Below are 18,717 nucleotides of genomic sequence, written 5' to 3' on the forward strand. Positions count from 1 at the left end.
TAGCTTTCCAGCACGTTTCCAATAATTGGATTGATTCTTGGAATTCCTCTATTTGATCAACACGTATATAAATAGGTCGAAGAGATATCCCAGGAGTTCCAAAAAAGAAGAAAACCCGAATAATCATCGCTTGGGGCTGACAACACTCCAGCCCTGAGCCGAGGGAACGTGCAGCCGTTCCAAAGTAAATTTATTACTCTCGGAAAAGGGAGAAGAGGCTGCGCTTTTCCGCGAACTGAAGAAGATGAGAGAGAGAGAGAAAAAAAAGAAATAGGATTTTAAATCCAGTAGTGTGTGAAAATGAGACAAAGGCCGCGGCTTTTGCCAGCACGAGCATGTTGACGCTTCCATTAAAACGGTCGAGTTGTTTTTCTTCGCCATGTGGTGGACAGTCGTCGTCGTCGTCGTCGGACGGATGCTAATTGTGTGCTTTCCGCCCCGTGCACTAATTGCACCTTTTATACCAGCCAAGCGGCGGATCTGCCAGTTTGTTTTACGCTGCTCTCTTCTGTCTCTCATTGTTACTTTCAGCACGCTGCAAAATGTTCTTCCGACCATATTAGTGGATAAAAGTAGCCGGGCAATGAAACTAACTGCGCACGAAGCTGATGGCATTGCTCGAAAGAGACGTGCGCCACATGGTTTGCGCGCTGCGGCATTCTCGGTTGAGAGCAAAATTGTGTTGCCTCCAATTTATCTCTGGGAAAACTGCCTCGTCTAGCTTTCACGGGGCAACTTATGATTTCAAACTGCCCAGCATTTAACGATCTGTTGCAGTTTGAAACGAAGGTGCGTTAATTCGAGAAATTTCAAGCTTGAGGCAACATGGAAGTCATGATTCTGATTGGTAAGGCTGTTTTATAGTTTTGTTAACTGTTTTTTTTTCAAAAAATTGTACTTCAAATTGGCATGGACAAAAACAATTTCAGAACATGTCAAAATAAATTAAAATCGACCAATTTGCCCAAACTCAAGAAACTTTATTTTCCACGCATAGATTTTCTATCGTTTTGGTTGCGGTTTGTTTTCAAGAATATTCGCAAATTGAGTCTGAATTTGGCAAAGAAGTATTATAAATATCTGCGTATGGTGCCATCTTTTGGCAACTTCGAACAATGGCAATTTACAGAAATTTATGATTTCATCAGCGGGGGCCAGATTCGTGCGAAGCGCAGAAAAGCGTCCGGTGGAGTAAGGCGCGATAAATGGTCACGTGAAAATGCGCGAAAAGAAGCAAGTTTTGGTCAATAATTTGCATTGCTTGTACTAATTGTGTCTTTTGGATCGTAAAAACAAACTCTTGAGACACTCTTACGGCAATCCAAAGAGAGCTTTTTGTTTCCCCCAATCAGACGCCATCTTGGATCTGCGCAGTACGAACCAATTTTATCGCACATCTGGCTCCCGCTGGATTTTATCAAACAAATTTCTCAAGAACTAGAAATTATTGTAAAAAGCTAGTTTTATAAAAACCCTATTCATTTTCACAGCTCCATGATTTGCATTTTTTGCATCGGAGTTTTTTCGTCACAGCCGAACCAGCCGCGTATAAGATTGGCGTGCACTAATCCGGCCGATTTCCCACTCACAGTGTGCGAATGCATATCATGAAACCGCAGGGTCCGGCGGCATTGAAGCGTTTTCGCTCCCTTCTTAACCTAATCCGCGGCACAGTACTCGAGGCGGAAAATGATTTCGGTATAGCGGCATTTTTACCAGCCCAAGGGGAAACAGAGCAGTTGTATCGACGCGGCAGCGGCGGATGCAATGATGATGATGATGATGAGCTTTCCTTCTGCAACATCGCACCGAAACTTCTTCGTGCCGGGAAATGAACAGCCGCACCGGGAGGGAAGAAAAAATTCTGGACCCAACAAAGTTTGGCAAAGTAAAAGGAGCTTTTTAAACGTACACGTGTTCCCTTTCCCACCAATTTTCAAATCGTATTAAAGTCAATATTAATCTCCAGCTTAAAGGTCACAAAATAATATTGAGTTTGTCAATTTTAACCTGAGTTTTATTAAAAAAATGTGTAAAGTGCATTAATTGTCATTATTTTTTTGTCCCAGTATTTAAATTTTTAAATGAGTTTGAAATATAAACCATTTTAAGAATTAAAAGTTAAAGTCGCACCGTTGCAGAGAGAAACAAATAGTTTTTAATATACATAATCAAGCTTTCAATCGTCCTTCGACTACACGTCATGCAATTTTATCAATTTGATAAACTATCTTTAACTGCCAAGTGCCAAACAACATCTAAATTTATAAAATAAAATTTTGACGTTTCGTTTTAATCGGGTTAGAAACCAACTAAATTGTTCCTCGAAACGTTATAAAAAAATCAACAGTTTCACCATCTAAAATTCACAACTCTTTAACCGGAATTTCTCCTATTTTTAGACTTCCAGTGAAATCAAATATTATTTGATCAAATTTCCTATGGCGAAATCGTAAAAATTTACATCACATGCCAATTTCCCTCGATTTTCCGGCGTGCAGGAGGGCAGGAGTGATGGGTCTGCCTGTTTTTGCGGCACTCTCGAAACACGGCGGCGGCGGCGGTGGTGGCGGCTGGCGAGGCAAAAAGCAACACCTGCCTCTGCGTGTCTGCGCGAGTGGGAAAATTTGTTGACTTTGTCGGCCCGAGGTGTAAATTCAGCCCTACTGCGTTTGTTAACGCACACTCTCCGGCGACGGCAGGTCCAATTTCTGATCAGATACGTGCGGAGCACAGCAATCCGCGAGACAAAAAGCAGCAGACTCCGATGTTTCGCTATACGCACACTCCAACAAACACGCACAAACGAGCAGAAAAGCTCGTGCTGCAGCCACAGCCAATCAATCGATCGATTTTCCTCCACGGCGCCGGTCTAATGATTCCGCCCTACGTCTCAAAGTCACCCAGAAACACGATGTTGAATTGTAACTCCAACAGATGCTCACTCACGTATCTGATGATACACACCTAATCAAAATATTTCTCGGTTTTAGATTTCATTTTTATTTTGCATATTTGTCTATGAAGTTTTAATTTCCATATTCTGATGATGCTACTTGAGATAGGTCAGAAAAAATAAATTTAGAACAAAAGACTGATTTCCTCATTAATTACGGTGACATTAATATCCTAATTCACTAGTTGCATAAACCCTAAGTGTTTGAAGCCGCCAACAGATGGCGCCACCGTAGACTTTCGATTTTAAGGCACTTCCGCTGCGATTTCAGACTCAATCTAGCTACTGTGCATTCTTCAATTAATTTGCTAATTTTTGACGTGCTGAAAACCAAAATCGATTCAGCCAATCGCCGTAGAATCGTGAAAAACTATTTTTTGAAATAAAAAAATCTTTTCCAACGTTTCTACGGCGAATGGCTGGACTGATTTTGGTTTTCAGCACGTCAAAATTTAGCAAATTAATTAAAACAAGCAAAATAGCTAGATTGAGTTTGAAATCGCAGCGGAAATGCCTTAAAACCGCTTAAAACAAAATTTTTAAGAAAGTCTGTGGTTGCGCCATCTGTTGGCGGCTTCAATAACTAAGGGTTTATGCAACTGGTCAATTACGGCGACATTAATATCCTAATTGTATAAAATAAGAAATTATTCTAGCTATTAAGGAGGAATTAATTCATGAACTAGTGGAGGATTTGTGGGATTTGATAAAATCCACGCTCATTAAAAAGCTTATTTAAAGCTTTCAATAGTCTTTTATTTTTTCAATATTTTCTAGCAGACAATTTTGTGTTCCAGGGTGTATTTTACGTCTTGTTTTTTAAATAAGATAGGGTCATTCAATCCAAAGTCTACTAAACTAATATATATATATCTCTTTTTTAAACCTTGAAAACTAGAAAAGTGAATCTTGAACAATATTAATCTGATTCCGTTTCAGGCCGTAATTTCTTACCCTTGATTTAAGAATTGGTGCGGGTTTTGCGGGTTCAACCCTCTAACCCGCGACCCACGCAAAGCACTACAATATTTATTCATTCATCAATTTATCATAATTTTCATCTTCTTCTTAAACGCAGAGCAAAAGAGAAAATAAATATATTTATCCCGAACTCCCTTCTTTGTAAAATTAAATTGCAGACTCCGTTTCTCTTGAGCAGGAAACTCGGGAAAAATTGCGTCTTCACTCTCATCTATTCAAATATTGAAAAAGAGAAGCGGCGCGGACAAAATTTCCGCAACGCGTGGGCTGCACTTCTGCTGGGTGAAAGTAAAAGTACATACATATATACGTATAACAACTGTACCACGAGGCGCAGAGCAGAGTCAAAAGTATAAAGTCGCTCTCTCTACGACAGCCAGGGGGATTTGTCTGGCGCTTCCTGCGCGCTGGGGATTTGTAATGGCAGCTTCAAAAGAAATAACTCTGGTAAGCATGTAACAATGTCTGCCCGTCGCGCACTGTTGCTGATGCCTGCGGATCGGGCCGGAGAGACACTTTTGCCCAATCTTGCTCCTCATTCTGCCACGCCGCACCAAATGAGCTATTTTTCCACTCCAATTTTCGCCGACGGGCCTCCTCTCAAACAATATCATGTGTCGCGCCCACGCCCTTCCGTTCTCGGAATTATTTCCGTTATATCCCCGCAAAATGGACTTTCTTTCTGTTGCTAGCTCTAAATGGTGCTCTAATTTCTCCATTCTGCTAGCTGTTTTTCCTCTTTTCTCAATTCGATATCTGCTGGGCAACCGTAATATGTGGAACTATAAGCTTGTGCTCCAATCGGAATGACGAGTTTCAGCAAAGGTTTGGTTTGGCTTTTTATTAATTGGAAAAGAAAGAAAAATTATGCTCTCATGCGACAATTATCCTAATTCGTAAAACGTTCATCAAAAGGAAAAGAATTTTAACCACTTAAAATAATCCCTATTTTACCATAAAAATTAATTTCAAATGTTCCGATAACTATGTTTGTTTTTATCTTTTTTTCCTCTCTAGTTTTGTAACCATTCGTCATCTCGTCTAATTTTTATTGAGAATAAAAGCAATTTGCTGACTAGCAGGAAAATTCCAAGGAAACCAATAAAAATACAAGTTTGCTTTGATCCACTTAGAATTGCTTGGGATTGATGAGAAAGATTAAATTTTAATTTCTAATAAGAAGACTTCAGTATCACCCAACGGAATGGAATGTTTAATGTAGTTTCTATTTAAAATTCACCGTTTAGATATCGATCATTATAATGTTTCATATCTACACTTAAATTTATTTATGTATCATTGTAGAAAATAATCGGATCAGAGTGTGGCAAAAACTGCCGTCGGCGTTGAGAATACCTTTTGAATATTGCGCTTTTACCTTTGCCATATTAAATAATTCATTTTTCCAACAATGCGGCTGTCTCTTTTACGCAATTAGCGTGCTCGTCCTCCCTCCAGTGTAAAAATAGATCATTTTTCAAGGATTGTAATGCAACAAAAGGATTGAAGAATGGGAGTGGTTTGTCCTGCAGCTATTCAACATTAATAGAAACAGATAATTACCAAGAAATATTTCTTTCATTGGCTGAGAGAAAATATTATTGCCAGTTTACGGTTGTGTTGTATTAATTATAAAAATTACATATGAAAATGAATAAATGTTTACACTATTATAATATAATAAATGATAATTCCATTTTAAAAGATAATGCCTACTTTTAAAAGACAGGAAAGGAAAACAGTTGAATAAACAAAATTTCTAATTAGCTGCAGGCGAATAACACACAAAAAAATCCGTTTGGGAAGCTGTAAGTTCAACTTCAATTATTGAGTGCAGGATGTTATCACACTCGAGCGTGACAAAACGCTGGAGATTACGCGTGTAATCCTGCGCCTGAATTTTTAAGCGGGCGAAATTAGTGCTGCGCAGAGCAGGGGCTTAGCGAAAGTGAAGGCACAAAGAAGCGAGCGTCGTCGTCGTCGCAGGTGCCACCCTAGCCGAAAATCGCGCACATCTGGCGAGCTGCTTAATTATCTCCTCACCGTCGCTGCGTTTTCTCCTTGTTCTGCTCTACGGTCGTGCGTGCGTGCGCGCCCGGCCCGCGACATCAAAGAGCGTAATGAGGATCTCTGCGCCAGAAGAAACAACACAGGCCGAATTAATTGGTTCCATTGTGCTCGGCGGCATGTTTATATTCGCGTTGCTGCATCATATTTACGAATTTCCTCCACTTTTCCTTTTCCGGCTTCATCACGAGGAATAAAAGAGGCCTTTACGAAATCTTTTCCTCTCGAAAAAGCTCCGTGAGGTCTGAGGTGGGCGTAAACCATGGATTTCTGGAAAATTTCAATCTGGTGATACTTTTCAAATTCAATTAAAATTAGACTTTGCCCTCATTGTGATCAAAAATGTATTTTTATCCCGTTTCATCGATCAAAGCCGCTCTAATTTGTGGGTATGATATATTTACAGAAATTCAGTGGTGCGCGCAGACATGGCGTCCGGTAGAGGTTGGCGCGAAAAAACGGTCATGTGAAAATGTGCGAAAAGAAGCAAGTTTTGGTCAATATTGTGACGCATAATTTGCTTTACTTGTACTAATTGTGTCTTTTGGATCGTAAAAACAAACTCTTGACATTCGTACGGGAATCCATAGAGAGCTTTTTGTTTCCCACATTCAGACGCCATCTTGGATCTGCGCAGTGCGAACCAATTTTATCGCACATCTGGCTCCCGCTGCAGATATTAATTGTTTAACTATTTTACACACACGTCATTTTTAATTTTCAAAATTGTATTTAGGAATAGGAATAATTAAAAACTCATAATATTAAATTCTTAAAAAGGTTAATCTTGTAGCTTTAAAATTTCTCAAGCAGGATACAAATTGAACATACCTTTATCTCCCTAGACAAATAATTTAGGGGTTGAATTTCATTGAATATCCGGCGTTTCTGGAACTGTAAATAACGTTTTACATTCCAATACAAAATCATATTTATGCGCTGAATTAAATCTTCATTTTACTCCTGAAAATATACACTCGCCATAAATAGTCTATGAAAAGTAGAACCAGACTCTACGACGAGGCAGCTAAAAATGCACATATTTATTCTGCATTATGAATTTATGATGCCTAAACTGAGTGTAATATGATAGTGCGAAGCAATGAATTATCGGTCGTTATTAATATTCCACGGCAGGAGGAGCGAATAAATAAGGCGCGATATGATCCAGAAAAACCGCGCCCGAATGCCGCGGAGCACGGAGAACACACAACAAGCGGCAGTCTATTCGGCCAGCATAAATCAGTGGCAGTAATAGAGATGCGCATATTATCTCGAGCAACGCGCGCCTGCAAGGTAAAATAAACACACAATGTCTGTTGCTATCTATCTCCATTTATGCTTGCTGATAAAAGTCACTGCAGCGCACACTGGAATTCTCAAAATTATATCGATATTTGCAACAAAAAATGTCTGTTTCGTATTTTGTCATGATTCACGACTAAGAAACTTATGAGCTTTATAAACGAAAATATAAAGGTGTATTTCAACCGTAACTTTGCAAACATCTTTTAATTTTCCCCATTGCGAAAATTTTATTTCTAGGTTCATTAGAAAACATTCCTTTTGTTTAAAATAATGAGTTTCACGCAACTAAATTATGTTTTTAAATTTGCATCGGCATTTCCCAAATAAATGAATTATTTCACAATTTTATGAATGAAACGGTATCCTCATTAAGAAAGCTGTACCAAAAAAGAAACCTTAATAAATTCCGAAGCAAACACGGTGTGCTCGACCTGGAGGCGCGAGGCCTTTCATGCGCTCGCTCGTCAAATTAATTTCGGCAACACAGCAGGAGACTCATTAATTTCAACAAATTTCGCAAATTAAAAAAACAGCTCTGGCACCTCCGTCGCTCGCATCTCAAGATGTGGCGCGGTGAAAAGGCATTATCTTTTCAGCTCGGAATCTGGTGCTCGCACGAGCTCGTCAATTCGTTTCTAATTAAGATAAAAACTGAAACGAGCCGCGTGTCGCGGGAGCACCAGAGATTTAATTAAGGGAATTGCTCGCCTTTTCGGCAGAAGCGAAAAGAGGGCAATTTCCGCGGCAAGCCTGCTGAAATAACAAAGGCCCAGAATGAGAACTTTTGGCTCGTCGAAAATGGTGCCTGTTTTTTTATAAAAATTGTTCCTGAATAACGCAATTTTCTCGCGGGAATAATGAGTTAACACCCACCTTTTTTGTGTTTAAGTGCTCTGCATTGTTAACAATTTTTAATCCTGAGCTATTTTCCTAAAAGCAGCGGGGGCCAGATGTGCGATAAAATTTGATCGTACTGCGCAGATCCAAGATGGCGTCTGAAAGTGGGAAACAAAAAGCTTTCTTTGGATTGCCGTACGAGTGTCAAGAGTTTTTTTACGATCCAAAAGACACAATTAGTGCAAGTAATGCAATTATTGACGAAAACTTGGTTCTTTTCGTGCATTTTCACGTAACCATTTTTTCGCGCCATACTCCACCGGACGCCATGTCTGCGCGTCGCACGAATCTGGCCCTCGCTGCCTAAAACGATGTTATTTATAAATTAGTCTTCTTTTTAGTGTTTTTCATGCATCTCAAGTACAAATTATAATTAACTAATCGAAAATGTAAGAATTGCTTCTAGTTGCTATATATCCTGGCTTGAAGGATTTTCTCACTGAGCAGTTTGATGCACTCCTGAGTGGCAGGACACGCTCCAAAAAGCATGTTCAGCCGATTCCCATTCACTACTACAAACAATATCAATTAGGACTGGGCGCGGATTACAACCAACTCGGAGCTCTGCATTGACACCGAATGTCGATTCCTCTTCAGTAATGCATCCGTCGAATCAAACTGCAGTCTGTTGGTCCCATCAAAATAATGGCTTCGATTTTTTAGCGTTCTGCACGTCAGGAAACCATCACTGTAACGTGCAGAGGATTCCTGGAGGTCAATAGAAACAAATTGAATGTTATTTTAACTAGGAATTATAATGTCTGGAGATTTCCAAGATTTCCACGGCTAATTTGTTTCTAAGTACTTTTGGAAAGACAAAAATTTACAAATCTGGTGATTATAATAATTGAGTTTCAGGGTTTTTGCGGCCCTAACAGTTTGGAAATATTTTTTGGGCTCATTGCTCAAGGTTTGATTTTTTAATCTCCTGTTATCCACTCGGTATACAGAAGAGCTAAAATCAAAATCAAAATTTATTGCAATTAATATTATATTAATAGCGTTGTTTTATTTTTCTGTTAGTCTTATTATAACAATTTCACACAGAATGTCAGGTGTTTTAGCTGACGATTTTACCACCGGGAGCCGGATTGAATCAACGCGCAAATATGGCGTCTGGTAAAGTACGGCGGGAAAGTTACAAACGTAAAATGAAATCGGCTTGGATAAATTAATCATGACAATAGCTTCAGCACAATGATAATTTTTGTTGTTATTTCTTTCCTAACAGCTGATTAGCCCGGTAATTAGCGAATCGACCGTTAGATGGCACATTAGGCTAATGGAAATGTAACAAAATACGCGGGAATGAAATTATTAGGTCGGCACGCCTCTTTTTCGACGCTGGACTGTCTCCTGATTGGCCTCCATTATTTCGACGCCATATTTCATTCTGACCGGCGGGAACAAACACAGATCGCAACCCGGACCCCGGTGGATTTTACAGTATAACTAGAATAAATTCAATTTAAGTTGCCGCTGGACTAAATTCAGCTACTCAAAATCGATACAGATACATTCATCCTTTATTCATCAGAGCAAAGGTTATCTTCCCGGAATGTTCCTAATTTGCAACGCAAACACATTACTCACGTGATTTCGTTGACCCGTGGAGCAAATCATTAGTATCTGTACAATGACGAACTCACGCTCTGATAAATACTCGCTCGCCTCTCTGAATTCACACAAATTTGCTCCTAAAATTAGAGAATCGCATCACAAAGGGTCGCATTATCAGCAAACTTTGCAAACAAAATGAATTTCTGCTCAATAACAGACGTCAACAGCAAGTAAGTTTTGCCGGCAAATGCGTTGCCCACGCGGCGGCAGAGCCCAGCGTTAATTAAGCAAATGGGCTCATTAACGCGGGAGCAGACTGAATTCGCCACTCTTCCAGAGCGCGAGTCCAAATTACCCGAGCAGACGTCGCCCGCACTTTTTGTGCACTGATATGTACAATTAAAAGGCGATAAAATTCTCGAGTAACCTAGGCGACGCGCACCCAGCAGCAGTCTGTCTGGTGCAATTTTATTTTTCGCGCCCTCACTCTGGTGGCGAGCCAAAAATAAATTTATGTAGTGCCGGAGGTGGCAATAGACCAAGCAAAGCAAAGTGCGTTGCGTTTCATGCCAACTATTCAATTTTTCATCTGGCGCTTGCTTTTTCCTCCGATCGATTTGCGATACCTTGCTGCCAGACACGCCTGCCGGGCATATTTTTGAAAAGGGCGGCCGAGGTGCTAATGCCCACAGCAGATGCCCGCCGACTCACTAATGGAATAAAAATCCACCTTCACGCGCGCATTTTTCCAACGCCGATTTGACCGGCATGCGAGTTGCCAGAATGATGCTGGGTAATTGAATTCAACGCTAATTTCATTTTCCTCCTTCTCTGCAGGCGTGTTTTTTATTCAATGAAGTTAGTTAACTAGATGTCAGCACCAGGAATAAATATATCATGCAAAATTGTTGCAAAAAATCCGAATAAAAATATGCAGATTCGTAGGGAAGTTTAGAAAAATGATTTGTCGTTTTATTTCCTCAATGTCGGTATTCTTGTAAAATTCTCTACATTTTTAAACCTCGACTTCTAAGAAAATTCAGCCATGAAAGAAACTGTACGTTTGACGCTTTTAAAGCTTAACCCATTTCCATTCCAATTCTTTTGAATTGAAAATGGTGTCTGCTTCATTTCCACGAAAATCATTATGAAAAGCTCAAAGGCAAAAAACCTTACAAATGAAACGAGGGCGAAAATGCTGAATCATGAAAAATTCACCTCTTTTCCTTCCCATCGCAGCGTTATTATCCATTTTTTCAAGAGACCAAATACATATTCCAACATGGTGTTATATTGAGCAGCCGAATCGAAATGACAGCTCGAATTTCAAATTATGTTGAGCTCTTCCCTTTGACATTAATCCTCTTTCCTTCGTCGCTTTTCAACAATCCAGCACGCGTACGTTCGGTAGGCGGACGGGCAGACTAAACACTTTCATCACCGCCATTCACCGCCCTCCGAGACAACAATAAACACGCATTCCCGAATCTTGCTCCGAAATTCACGGCATTTGGGTCTGAATGCTGCTCGACTCCAGCGCCAGATTGATTGTGATGCTATTAATACTCGGAACGCACGCGCTCGGGGATTCACAAACGCAGCATTAATTTTCTAAAGTGAGAGAGCAACGTCTCTTTTCGAAAATGAACAGAGCCGTTTTTATTGTATCTGCCAACTGCGCTAAAAATTCCAAAATTAATATTAAAGTAACATGAGATGGGTTTACAAGGTAATTTTGAGCTCAAAATGCGTGAAAAATAAATATTTAAATAATGTGTTTGGCTTTTGAAATACATCTCATCACCGTAAAGGGGAATATTCATCAGAAAATTTATTTTTAAAATTAATAGGAAATCAGCAGTATTTTAACTGAATTGGGAGGACTATATTAAATTATTTGAAAGCTTGATTCCCTTCAAATAATGGAGTCACTGAAAATTGGAACCCTTCAAACTGTTCTTTTAATTTGTGAGAAAATCGAGGAAAAAAATGTCCAGCTTAAATTTCCACGGTAAAATTCGTTTCAAAATTGTCATTTGTCCTGCCAATTTCGAATTCACTGCAAAGGTGCAATTAATTTGAATAAACATTTTCGTACCGTGTATTTCCGCTTTTTGTAATCAATCGAGTAGGGTTTTTGTAATCGTATGCGTCAGCCCATTTTTCAATAAAACCGTTATAGCGAAAGAGCGAGCGAGCAAGCGAGTTGGTAGCTGGCGGGCGCCATTAATTTCGCGAGTTCGCTCCAGTGGCTCCAGATTTCCACTTTGCCGTTAATTAAGCCCGTGATTGATGGTCGAGGGCTCTTCCAGACCACCCAGTGATGACAAAGTCAGTCGAGTGTGCGCCACCCGCTCATGATTTATTGAAATCAGCGCTGCCTGCCTTTTGACGTTGTTACATGCAGGCTAACTAAATCGCGGCGGAACGTTCATTAAATGGAGCCGCACACGCGGCATGATTGGAAATGATTGCCGCTCGCACTCTCCACCATGTCATTTGTTGCGTGTTGTCAAATAAAATCGATAAGTCGCCTGGACCACTTGAATTCACTTACGGCGAAGTGAGTTTGGGAGCAGGTCTGGTGGAATTAACTCTCAGCCGTTTTGTGAATTGCTGCGTTGAAAATAAAACGAGAAATGACTTATAGCAAGGATTCAATTTTTATGGTAAATGATTTTTTAAAAACGTATTGAACCTGCGTGCAAGACACACAAACTGAGAATAAAATCTTGAATTGTAACAATACTCTCTCCTCCATCTGGGATACGGCGCTTTGAAAAAGAGACAGGTGAAAAGGCGGTAAAATACAGCGGGGGCCAGGTTGGTGATAAAATTGGCTCGCATTGCGCAGATCCAAGATGGCGTCTGAATGTGGGAAGCAAAAAGCTCTCTTTGGATTGCCGTACGAGTGTCAAGAGTTTGTTTTTACGATTCAAAAGACACAATAAGTATAAGCAATGCAAATTATTGACCAAAACTTGCTTCTTTTCGCGCATTTCCACGTGACCGTTTTTTCGCGCCATTTTCCACCGGACGCCATATTTGCGCGTCGCACGAATCTGGCCGCCGCTGGTAAAATAGACATTTGACAATTGTCGACAATATTATGATATAATTTGCTATTTGTTTTATCTTCATTTCTAAAATTTTTATTTTGAAAATATCTAAATGGGTTTTTACATTGAAAACTTAATAAATATTTAAGAATTTAGCAAAGATAGTTAAATTTTAGGGTTTTCTTTAAATCCCAACGAGAGTCTATATTCTCGTGATGGATTGAAACGCTCCGAGGGCTTTGGAAGAAGCAGAAATAATAGTAGAGCAATAAAAGATGAAGTTTGTTTGCTTTGAGAAAAATGAATTCACCACGTATGGAATGAATTTGGATTTATTTGAGCATTGTATCTCTAAAAAATCTAGCTGCAGAGCAAAAAACTCCCAATACTCTTAGATTTCATCGTATATCTTTTCTCGTTCATGAAAATTAACCAAAAAATAATTCCCACCACTGTAAAAAACCCAGGTTTGAAACCCTTTTTAAATTATGAAAACCTGCTTGCTGCACCGAATGATTTTTCGTTCCGAGCAACAGGGAGAGCGTGATTTCCCTTCCAGAATGTGACTCGGTTCGTTTAGATCCGCCTGAGGGTAAGCAAGCAGAATTCACCCCCATCCCTTGCACATAGCCCAAGCACCATTGTACAAAAGCGAAGTACATTCATGTCGCTGCTCGCACACGCAAGCATTGTTATTCGCGCACAAACTCAGCCATCTGACGCTGTCACGCCGCCTTTTGTTTCAGCAGGCTGAACAATCCTTGCAGATCTTGGGGTGCGAGCAACAGCGCATCCAGCAGCAGCAGCAGCAGGTAGGAATAAGGCACGCGTCTCGTTGTCTTTTGCCCACACACATAGCCTCTCTCGTCGGAGGCAAAGTTCGCTGCAATTGCAAAACAAAGTAGTATTAGTCAGCCAAGCGTGCAGATCCAATTAACTTCCTTGCCCGTGCATGTATGCGCCTTGGCCGCTTTGATTAGCATTCTAATGCCATGGCAGCTGTTCAATGCGCTCTGCTGCTTTTGTTTCCCTCGTACTATTCCTTGTGTTTTCAGTATTTCGATACATACTTCCACCGAGCAAATATTTTCCTTGATGAACTCGGCGCAAAGGTCACCTCAAATATACACGAGGGCTAGTTGATTTCTTGGAACTACTGTTTATTAAACACTACTCTGGAAGAGGATTGATTGCTTCTTGAGGTTGCTTCTTGCTTCATTAAGACGAAGAGCAAATTCCTGGCCAACAATTTCATTAATTAGAAGTTGACTGTTGGTATTTCCTGGTAAAACTACAAACTAATATGTTCGCTTTGAGCGTAACAACTTTTTCCAGTAGGTGTCGAATGTCAGTGCTCTCAACGTTTATAGCATAGTTAATTTCCGTCTTAAGGTTTGAATTAAGAGAAGATTTTTTTTAAGAAAATTTAAATTCACACCATATTTAAATTTGAAAGCAAAACACATGGCCTTAAGTGATTTAGTGATATTTTGCCTGTGTTCTTACAAATTTGGATCAGTTAGTTTGTTTTTATTATTCTTAAATTGGTGACAGAAATTTACGTTTGCCATTATGAAGATTAAATTGATCAACTGAATAACAAAGGATTACGTTCTAGGCAGCTTTAAAAAAACAATTCAGACCATTATTTATAATTTTACTTAGAAGATATTCCAGCAAATTTTTAAAGGTTTGTAAATTTTCAAAGGCAGCAATTCCTTGACTAATGAAACTACGAAAAATGCTCCAAAATATTATAATGATAAACATATATTTTCTTTCAATAAAAGAAGCAAAGAGATTACATAAAAAGTCGTCATTGCTGTTCCGATAATTTCACCAAATTCAATACTGATTTCAAACGTTGTTGCAAAAAAATTACTGTAGAGTTTAAAAATGTGAAAAGGGTTAAACATAAAATATACTGAATCTCATCATCAATATAATTTTAAATTGTTCCGAATCGAGAGGAATTTCCCGATGGCAAGTATGCAAAGGTTTTAATTATGTTTTCATTTAGTCCAATTATTTATTCTCAAGCTAAAATATAACATCAAAGCTAACGTTTTGCTCGGACAAACGCAGCAATTTGGCAAAGAATCACCTGGCGGGCTTGCACGTACGGCGAGGCGAATTTCCTTGGGCAAATATTTGCACTCTCTCAAGCATTGCCAAACATGGAAAGTGGTGGGGACGTGCCAAATCCAGCATGTTAATCAAAAGCTTTTGAGAGTGGTCGAGCGAACTGCTTTTTGAAATATAATTAAAGTCGTCGGTACGTCCTTTTGCGGTTTGCCGACGCGTGATGATGCATGGCGGCTCATCAGCGAGAGCAATAATCATCACCGACAGACAGGCCGAGAGAGCTGAACAAACACGTCGCGCGCCAACTCAGTCAGCTGAATGCGAAATTTGAATGCAAAATAGTTTCCCATTCAAACGTGTTGACTCTGCTACGGCTCGCCTCAAATCAGGTTTCGCGCGCACAAGCACTGTTGAAATCGGCCAAAAGGATTTGCTTACACGCGCTCGCCATTGAGATTCGAATACAAGCAGAAACTTTGTCCCTGTGCTGCATCAATCCAAACAGGACGGCGTTTTAATTTTTTTCTCCCATTTTTTATGGTATTTTTTTGCTAGCGTAATAATTATTATTTTTATGTTTAAAGTGGAATGATATACAGGGCAACAATTGAAAATTAATTGAATTGTTGGATGCCATAAACAATTGGTCGATACACAATTTGTTCAACAATTTGCAATAGTAAAAAAGGGCCTTCCAACAATAAAAATTCAAATTTTGCCAATTTTCTCCAAAATTTAGAGTGCTTGAACATATTTTCTTGGCATATTCCGATTCCTCTCGTCGAGATCTGTCCAACGGTGCATGCCACTTATTGGGGAAACTCTTGGTTTTGAAATTAAATCGGATTTCAAGTAAGGAGACAGCCATTACCATTTGAAAAGCACGCTAACTTTCCAGCCAATTTTCTCAAAAAATTAAAGTGCTTCTTAGGCCAATTTAGGCTTTAACTGAATCCTAAGGGATGAGTTTATGCATTGGCAACAAGCATTTTCCAGTCTTTTGCAGTACCATTCCTCTTTAAAATGATAAATATTTATAAAGGGGTGAAGAATTTCATACAAAAATATCCTAAGAGGATCAAAGTTTATTTGATCAGTTAATAAACGCGCAATTCCAGGCCTCTTTCACATACTGCTTGTTCCCATAGTAACATGTAGGTTAATCGAAACGCCAGTGGCTTTAAAGCAAACGAACATGGTGTTCATTTTCATAATTTGCAGCTCGAAGCGAAATATATTTCTGCGTCTGCGAGCATCGTCTGATCGAATTTAATATTATTCCTCATATTACACGACACACGGTCGGTCGGGTACTACACGGCACCGGAGAGGAAAATAAAAGAGCCGCCTCCGCGTGCCTATTGAACAGGAATCGAGCTTACATACAATTTAAGGGGCGTACATTTTCACAAAGCCGCCTCTAGAGTAGACAAATCTAATTAAACGCGGGTCACAGGGGCTGACTGGCTCACGTTCTTTGTCGAGCGCGCGTCTGCCCGCCGAGCACTGGAGCAGCAAAACTCAAATTTGCACACTTTGAAGCCAGTCTGCCGGCTGGACGGTGTTTGTACATTTTTGGTTCACACTTCACTTTGTCAGAGTGATATTCACTGCAGCAGAACAGCTTTTCTCACTGCGGATGAACTGCTATGCGAGAGGGAAAATATCGATTTCCACTATTCCGCTGCCAGGACAAATAATCTATCGTCAACCATACGAGCCGGACCGAATTTTTTATTTGTTTCTTTTGTAAGAAACTTATCTAACCGATTTATTCAGGCGTGCACGAACCTTTAGTATGTGTTTTTCATTTGTTATCTTACATTTTATTTTTGTGATTACTCTCTTTAAAAAGTGGAATGATACAGGGCAACAATTGAAAATTATTTGAAGTGTTGGATGCCATAAACAATTAATCGATAAACAATTTGTTCAACAATTTACAATTTTCTGCAAAATTTACAGTGCTTGAACATATTTTCTTGGCATATTTCGATTCCTCTCGTCGAGATCTGTCCAACGGTGTATGCCACTTATTGGGGAAACTCTTGGTTTTGAAATTAAATCGGATTTCAAGTAAGGAGACAGCCATTACCATTTGAAAAGAACGCTAACTTTGCAGCCAATTTTCTCATAAAATTACAATTTAGGCTTTAACTGAATCCTAAGGGACGAGTTTATGCATTGGCAACAAGCATTTTCAAGGCTTTTGAAGTATAAATCCTTTTCAAACACATTTAAAATTGTGGCACCGATCTAGTCTTCCATAAAATACCAATTTGGATGAATTTAGAATTTCCTCTATGATGGTAATAAATAATTTCAGATCAAATTTCATTCTGTGTAGAAAAAGGCAGAGAAAAGGACGCTAGTATGCGCACATGCAGCCGTTTCAGGTTTCGGAGATTTAATAGCAATTTGTCTTGCTTGCCATTAGCAAGGCGAGAGCGGGCCATTTGTCTTGCAATGCCACCCTCCACTTTCTCTAGTCAGACATGCTAAATTATTGCAGTTTATTAATTATATCTGCAGTAGAATCTCCAGTCTGTGTCACATAATCCTCGCCAGGACGCCATCGTCGGTGTAATAATCCAAAGAAAATTTCTCCTTTTATTGGAACCCGATTCTGAAATGACAGGATAAATTATTTTCTTGATTTAGAACCAAAAGCCAATATTTAATTTTTTTATCAAACAGGAAGAGTGATAAGTGTTTAGTTTAGAAAACACATTACCGCTGCAATTTACTTTCAATGTGCAGTTAAACGTTGTAACTGGTAAATGCGGAAAAGTTTCGCATCTCGTCTGCTTGAAAAGCAGCACACGTAGACGTTTAAAAGATATTTTAATCAGCCGCAGTATCACCAGCGTTCCAGCCAATAACCATTGCTTCCCTTGCCGTGCGCCCCACTTTATTGAACCAACCAACATGTATGAAAATGCACTCGCTCGGGTCCACACACAGCACTAACGGTCGACTTTTTGCGGCCAGACCCATTTTTAACAGCAAGAGCCAGCCGAGTGCTTAAGGTCTTGAAATTAAGTTAATTTGCCCGACGTGGTCTGCACTGCTCAACAGCCGTTCCGAAGGCACTGCGGATTTCGGCATTCCAATGCAAAATCTTTTAAAAATTTAGATAGAACTTATAAAATTTGTAGAAATAAACTGGGCTTAAAGTTCAACAGAAAAAACTTGGAAAAGTGAGAGCTGTAGTGGTTGGACACTAATTGACGAACTTTGGTCGATGTCGATCGAGCAACGGCTGTTGAAGGCGCCGCTGATAACAAGATTGGCAAAGTTGTTTCAATTTCCTGCCCACTGGCACGCTTGCTCGCTCGCTCGCTCGCGGGGCACACAATTAAATTCACCAAACAAACGCCCCGCAGCTAATTTTGGCGTGGATTGTTAACTGCCGAAACGTCTCAAGTGTTGCCAGAGACCCCTAAAGAAGCAGAGAAAAGTTAGTTAGCTCTCTGGAGTATGGAGCGAATTCCGCCACAGAACCTCATTCTGGAACACGAATTTCAGAGGGAGGGAGCCGAGGGACGTGGACGATGATTTTTATTTATATTTTAGACTTCCAACCATTGTTAGTTGAAATTTTGACTTTTTTATTTACGTTTTGAAATGTAAAAATTTTTAATTTTTCAAAAAACACCTCTTAAAGTTATTAATTTCAGATATTGGAGCATTGAAAGATTCTGTGGTAGACGCAGAGGCAATTTTCATGTACCTATCCGTAAATTCTCCATTTTTGAAGCCATCATTCGAAATATAAACATAAATTTTGGTCCAGTAACCAAA

The 18,717-nt window shown here is 39.6% G+C and overlaps 1 protein-coding gene across 8 annotated transcripts in view; it reads left to right on the forward strand.

Moving 5' to 3' along the window:
* The window catches only part of LOC135941341 (protein O-linked-mannose beta-1,2-N-acetylglucosaminyltransferase 1-like), a 216,458-nt gene that overhangs the window by 131,092 nt on the left and 66,649 nt on the right, over positions 1-18,717 (forward strand). For 6 of the 8 annotated variants that reach the window (XM_065486747.1, XM_065486753.1, XM_065486754.1 and 3 more), the window contains one exon: positions 13,578-13,640. The exons of 1 other annotated variant lie outside the window; for it this stretch is intronic. The gene's annotated coding sequence lies outside the window, so the exon portion shown is untranslated. Of the gene's footprint in view, positions 1-13,574; positions 13,641-18,717 lie in introns of all 8 variants that reach the window. One more of the 8 variants, XM_065486748.1, reaches the window with a different exon arrangement.

Source organism: Cloeon dipterum, chromosome 3 (assembly GCF_949628265.1).
Source record: "Cloeon dipterum chromosome 3, ieCloDipt1.1, whole genome shotgun sequence".
Classification (NCBI taxonomy): Eukaryota; Metazoa; Arthropoda; class Insecta; order Ephemeroptera; family Baetidae; genus Cloeon; species Cloeon dipterum.